Source organism: Gossypium hirsutum, chromosome A10, assembly GCF_007990345.1.
Source record: "Gossypium hirsutum isolate 1008001.06 chromosome A10, Gossypium_hirsutum_v2.1, whole genome shotgun sequence".
Taxonomy (NCBI): domain Eukaryota; kingdom Viridiplantae; phylum Streptophyta; class Magnoliopsida; order Malvales; family Malvaceae; genus Gossypium; species Gossypium hirsutum.
The window spans coordinates 8,098,973-8,106,072 of NC_053433.1; the positions used below are offsets into that span (position 1 = coordinate 8,098,973).

The 7,100-nt window shown below is 36.9% G+C and overlaps 2 non-coding genes across 2 annotated transcripts; both read left to right on the top strand.

The window, feature by feature from the left end:
* The first annotated feature begins 1,831 nt into the window (after positions 1-1,831).
* On the top strand, positions 1,832-1,938 carry LOC121208736 (small nucleolar RNA R71). Its single transcript, XR_005903863.1, has one exon. It is a non-coding gene; the product is annotated as a small nucleolar RNA R71 (small nucleolar RNA).
* Positions 1,939-6,021: 4,083 nt separating this feature from the next.
* LOC121209086 (small nucleolar RNA R71) lies at positions 6,022-6,128 on the top strand. The gene has a single exon (XR_005904203.1). It is a non-coding gene; the product is annotated as a small nucleolar RNA R71 (small nucleolar RNA).
* The last annotated feature ends 972 nt before the right edge of the window (positions 6,129-7,100 follow it).

Consider the following 7,100-nt stretch of genomic DNA (forward strand, 5'->3'; position numbering starts at 1 on the left):
TAGGATATTTAACAGATATATCGGCTAATTGAATACTCATCCTAGTAGGTTTAGATTCCCCAAGACCAAGTTCTTTGAATATTTTATATGGCATCAAATTAATGCTAGCACCTAAATCAGCTAGTGCTTTTTCAACATTCAGACTACCAATTAAGCAAGGGATAGTAAAACTTCCTGGATCTTTCAGTTTGGTTGGCAACTTGTTTTGGAGTATGGCTGAGCACTCCTCGTTGAGTTTTACTGTAAATAAGTCCTCAACTTCATTTTATTTGTTAGAAGCTCCTTCAAAAATTTTGCGTAGGTAGGCATCTGCGAGATGGCTTCAACAAAAGGTAAGCTGATGTGTAATTGCTTAAAAAGTTCAAAAACTTACTGAATTGTGTCAATGCGATCTTTTTTTAATTTTGCTGGATATGGAACTGGTAGTTTATATTCCTCCGGCACTGGTTTGTCACTATTTTCGGGTTTTTCTTCCCTCCTTTCGCTTTCCACGGCTCCTTGTGCTAACTTCTTTTTAGATTCCGCTAACACTTTCCCACTCCTTAGTGTAACTGTTTTGACATGCTCTCTTGATTTGGTGTTACTAAGTAAATTTCCTAGTGGTCTTTCCAAGATCAGTTTGGATAGCTAGCTTATCTGAGTTTTGAGTCCTTGGATCGATGCTTGTTGATTCTTAAGTGCTGTCTCGGTATTTTGGAAACTGTTTTCTGACACCGAGATGAATTTAGAGAGAATCTCCTCAAGGGTTGGCTTCTTTTCCTATTGATAAGGTGGCTGTTGAAAACCCTGAGGATTTTGTGGCTTTTGATTCCCTTGACTATCCCAAGTGAAATTTGGGTGGTTCCTCCAACCTGCATTGTAAGTATTACTGTATGGGTTATTTTGAGATCTAAAGTTATTGTTACCCATATAGTTAACTTGTTCCTCTTCAGTTGTAGGATTGAAGGATTGATATTCTGTATGCACACTTCCTCCATTTGAGTCACACCTCATTACTGGATGTACCTGCCTAGAACCAAGTAAACCATCAATCTTTTTATTGAGAAGTTCTACCTGATTTTTTAGCATAGTAACTGAGTTGACATTATAAACGCCAGCTGTTTTTGTTAGCTAAGGGCTAGTTTGGAAATGCTTTTAAAAAGTGCTGTGGAAAAGTACTTTTGAGAAGTGCTTTTGAAAAGTTTAATTTAAAATTTGAGTGTTTGGTATTACTGTCAAAAAGTACTTTTGAGAAATAAAATGTCCATTTTAGACATGATATTATAAAGTAACAAATATGTATTTAAATAATGTTTAAATTAGTTAATATTATGATATTTTAGTAATAATATAAAAAATAATTTATTATTACTTATTGTTAATATTTTAATATATAATATTAATTTTAAATAATTCTAAGTAATTAATATTAATTATTTATTATAACTTTAGCAGTCTTGTAGTCTGCTGGAATGAAGAAAACATAAGGCTAAAAAAGTCACATAATGCCAAAAGCATTTTTGGCTTAAAAAAAGTGGCAGATTTGCTACTTCTTCATCTGTAAAAAAGTAATTTTGTTAAGTTGAAAAATGTTCAAAGATGGAGGGTGTTCTTTAATACTTTTAGAAAAAAAGTGATTTTTGGGCAAAAGCCCATCACAGAAGTAAGGACGAACGGAGCCTTATTCCTCATGACTTGCCACTGATAGCTATTCAGTGACATTTCTTCAATGAATTCATAAGCCTCTTCAGGTGTTTTGTTGTTGATGGTTCCTCCAGCAGCTGCGTCAATCATCTGTCTTGTCGAGGGATTCACACTATTGTAAAACGTTTGGACTTACAGCCATAGAGGTAACCCATGGTGAGGGCACATTCGCAATAGATCATTATATCTCTCCCATGCATCGTAAAGTGTTTCTAAGTCCATCTGCACAAAAGAAGAGATATCATTACGTAACTTAGCCGTTTTAGCCAGTGGAAAATATTTTAGTAGAAATTTTTTGGTCATTTGTTCCCAAGTAGTGATAAACCCTCGTGATAACGTGTTTAATCACTGTTTAGCTTTGTTTCTCAGTGAAAAGAGGAATAACTGAAGGCAAATGGCATCATCAGAAACGCCATTAATTTTGAAAGTGTCGCAAAACTCCAGAAAATTCGCCAAGTGAGTATTGGGATCCTCATCCTGCAAACCATCAAACTGAACAAACTGCTGTATCATCTGAATTGTGTTAGGTTTCAGTTCAAAATTATTCACAACAATAGCAGGTCTAACTATACTAGATTCAGTTCCTGTTAAAAAAGGTTTAGCATAATCATACATAATACGTGGAACAGGATTTTGATTTGCTAATTCAGCAGGTATTGTTGGGGCTAGCTGATTGTCTTGATTTTCAACCATCTCCTCAGTTGTAGTTGAGAGATCGTCGCCTTATTTCTCATCGGTTTCTATGAATGGTGCGATCGATTTCTTCGTCAAATAGTAATGGTCCCAGCAGGTTTCTTCTAGTCATAAACTATGAAAATCCTCTCAAGAGAAAGAAAAAGTAAATTAATTAGTAATAATATTGATGAAATAAAATTAAATTAAATTGCAAGAAAAATAAATGGCTAAAGTAATAAAAATTGAGTGTTCCTAATATTTTAGTTCCCCGGCTACGGCGCCAAAAACTTGATCGCGTTAGGTTTCGTGATAGGTTTTAAATATTTATAATTACTCATTCTTGAAATAACTATTATCGCAATGTAGGCAAGTGTACCTATCGAACAGTAGTATAGTTTTAACAAGACCGGATTGTCGAACCCAAATGAACTAAAAGTACTAGTAATGACTGTCTTTTTATTATCTAGCCTAAGAATAAAAGGGGTTTTTATTTTAATTAACTAATTATCTAAACTAAGAATGCACAGAGAAAAGAACTGGGGAATTGCTTTTGGGAAAATCGATTGATTTGAGACAATACTTAAGGAAAAATCCACCTAGACTTTACCTGTTATTCTGGCTCCGAATTGGACGATTTATTCCCTCAACTTGTTCCGTAGAGATCCATAAGTTATGTTATTATCCCTATTCAAGACTAATAACGTCTAATCCCTAGATTGAATAACCGAGACTTTTCTCTAATTAACATTCTAGGGTTGCATTAACTCGATCTATGGATCCCCTTATTAGGTTTCACCCTAATCCGGTAAAATCTTGTCACCCTATTTCTAGGCGCGCAATCAACTCCGCTTAATTATGACAAAAGTACTCTTAGATAGGGTCTATTCCTCCTCTGAATAAGAGCATGTCTTCAATCAGTATCCTGGGATATCTAAACAAGAATTAAGAACACATAATTAAGAACAAGTTAAATATTTATCATACGATTCAGAAAATAATAACAAGATTCATCTTAGGTTTCGTTCCCCTTAGGTATTTAGGGGTTTTAGTTCATAACTAAATAAGAAAACATCTTAGAAGAATAAAGAATACAAAACATAAAGAAAACCCAAAACTCATGAAGGGAAATTGAGGAGAGATCTTCAGTCTTGATGATGAATCCGGCTTCCGAGATAGATCATTCGGCTTCCTTGGAGTAATTCGTCACCCCTTATTCTCCGTCTCTGATTTTTCTTCTCTTCTAGGCTATATTTATAGGCTTTGGAATACCTAGAGGCCCTCAAAAGTGGCCTTTTTCGAATTGGACTTGACTTGGGCTCGGCAGGGACACGCCCGTGTGACACGCCCATATGCTATTACTTCAGGCCGTGTTCGAGCCTGTTAGAATGAAACGGGTGTATGCTATACCCGTGTGAGTCGTGCTCCAATTCTGCCAGATTGACACGGCCGTGTGGTCTGCCCTGTGAGGAAGTCCAGGCCGTGTTGATTTCGTTCTTTGGCCCATTTTCTCCATTTTTGGCCTGTTTCTCATTCCTTTCGCTCTCTTATGCTTTCCTAAGTATAAAACATGAAATTAAAGCATTAGGAGCACCGAATTCACCAATTCTAACGAGAAATCATCCATAAATTGCATTAAACATGTGGTAAAAATATGTATAATTTACGGTTTATCAACTTACCTCTCTTCTGCATGGTCAAGGTGGTGCGAGGAGTTTACACTCCTCATCCCTGCTATCAACTTTATCAACATAAGGTTTAAGACGAGTATTGTTTACCTTAAAAGTACCGAATTTGGGATGAATTACCTCAACTGTACGATATGGGAAAATACTGAGTACCGTAAGAGGAATTTCTTCATTAGGTTCAGAAGTGGTAATGCGAGGATCTGCTGCATCTAGTAATACTTTGTCTCCAACCTTAAGTTGATTTGGTGAGGTATTGAGCTCATTCTGGCTCAGTTTCGGTTTATCGGGTGTTCTCGATTTCTATGTCCGTCATTCATCTAACTCTTCGATTTTTAGCCTTCGTTCTTCATAGGTAGGTCCTTTGTTGTTGTTTGAACACGGATCCTATGCGTTCTTCGTAACTGTTTCCTGCACAGAGGGTTTCACCACATGATCAATATTAGTAGAATGATTTATACAATAACCTTCAATTTTTGATGTGTTACTCGAATTATGAGCTTGAAGGGTGACTGTTTCGTCTCCCACACGAAGTGTGAGTTCACCTGTGCCAACATCAATAATTGTTCTAGCAGTTGCTAAAAAGGGTCGTCTTAAAATTAAAGGTGCGTTACTATCATCTTCCATGTCTAGAACAAAAAAGCCTATTGGGTATATAAATTTATCGATCTTAACAAGAACATCTTCAATGATACCCTTGGGAAATCTAATGGTTTTATCAGCCAATTGAATGCTCATCCTAGTTTGTTTGGGTTTCGCAAGACCTAACTGTTTAAACATTTTATAAGACATAACATTAATGCTTGCCCCTAAGTCAGCCAATGCATGATGAACATCTAAACTACCAATTAAACAAGGAATTGTAAAACTCCTGGATCCTTCAATTTGTTGGGTAGCTTATTTTGTAATATGGCGGAGCAAACTGCATTCAACTCCACATGCGACGCCTCATCCAACTTTCGTTTATTTGTTAAAAACTCCTTTAAAAACTTGACTGTGTTTGGCATCTACGAAAGGGCTTCAATAAACGGTAAGTTAATATGTAGTTTCTTTAAAAGTTTAAGGAATTTACCAAATTGTTCGTCTGATCGGTCTTTCCTTGTCGCATTGGGTTATGGCACACGAGGTTTATATTCTGTACTCATCGGCTTTGGGTCATTGTGGCCTACCTCATTCTTACTTTTGCTTACCACCGTTTCTGGCCTTGGTTTTGCAACTAACCCTTCGTCATCTTGAATTGCAATTGCGTTGAGTTGCTTCGTTGGGTTAGATTCAGTGTTGCTTTGGCAGACTACCTTGTGTTCGTTCGGAAATCAACTTGACGAGCTGCCCAATCTGAGTTTCGAGCCCCTGGATTGATGCTTGTTAATTTTTGAGTACTGTCTCAGTATTCTAAAAACGAGTTTCTGACACTGAAATAAAGTTTGTTAGCATCTCCTCAAGGTTCGACTTTTTCTCTTGTTGGTAGGGTAGTTGTTGAAAACCCGAAGGATGTTGCGGCCTTTGATTTCCTTGACCGCCCCACGAAAAATTGGGATGGTTCCTCCAACCTGCATTATAAGTGTTACTATACGGGTTATTTTGGGGTCTAGAGTTATTGTTACCCATTTATTAGACTTGTTCCTCCTCGATGCTAGGGTTGAAGGGTTGATATTCTGTACATGCTCGTCCTCCATTCGAATCGCACCTCATCACCGGATGTACCTGGGTAGAACCACACAAACTGTCAATCTTTTTATTTAAGAGTTCTACTTGGTTAGATAGCATAGTAACCGTGTCGAGATTGAAAACACCGACTACTTTCATCGGCTTTGTTCTCATAACTTGCCACTGATAGTTATTCAGTGACATCTCCTCAATAAATTTGTAATCCGCCTCACGTGTCTTATTATTGATAGTTCCTCCAGCGGCTGCATCAATCATCTACCGAGTTAAAGGATTCAGGCTATTATGAAACGTTTGAACCTATAGCCAAAGCGGTAACCCATGGTGAGAGCACCTTCTCAAAAAGTCCTTGTATCTCTCCCATGCATCGTAGAGTGTTTCTAAATCCATCTGCATAAAAGAAGAGATATCATTACGTAATTTGGCTATTTTAGCCGGCGAAAAATATTTTAATAAAAACTTTTCGGTCATCTGTTCCCTAGTAGTGATTGACCCTCGTGGTAACGAGTTCAACCATTGTTTAGCCTTATTCCTTAATGAAAAGGGAAACAACCAAAGGTGAATGGTGTCATCAGAAATGCCATTAATTTTAAATGTATCACATAGTTCCATAAAGTTTGCCAAGTGAGCGTTGGGATCTTCGTCCTGCAAACCATCAAACTGAACAAACTGTTGTATCATTTGAATTGTGTTAGGTTTCAGTTCAAAGGTATTAGCGGCTACAGCAGGTCTAACTATGCTCGATTCAGTTCCTGTTAAAGAAGGTTTAGCATAATCATACATAGTGCGCGAAGCAAGATTCTGATTAACAACAATCGCAGGAGGTAGCAAATTTTCTTGGTTTTCAGCCATCTCCTCGGTTGTGGTTGAAGTATCGTCCTCTTGTTCGTCTTCCGTGTATCTTAGGCTTCGCCTTATTTCTCTCCGGTTTCTGCAAACTGTGTGGTCGATCTTACTGTCAAAAAGTAGTAGTCCTGACGGGTTTCTTCTGGTCATAAACTAGAAAAACTTGTCAGAAGAAAATAAATGAAAAATCAGAAAAGAAAATAAAAATTTAAATTGCAATAAAAGTAAAATGGCTAAAGTAATAAAAATCGAGTGTTCTTAATATCCTAGTTCCTCGGTAACGGGCCAAAAACTTGATTGCGTGATATTCATAACAGGTTTTAAAGATTTATAAATGAAACGATCTTGAGACTAACTTATTATCACGATTAAGGCAAGTGTACCTATCGAACAATAGTATAGTTCAGCAAGACCGGATTGTCGAACCCAAAGGAACTACCAGTACTAGTATTTACTTCCTTTTTATTATCTAGCCTAAAAATTAAGAGGTTTGGTTATCTAAACTAATTACTGACTAAGAATGCATAGAAAGAAAACTCAGGAAAATAC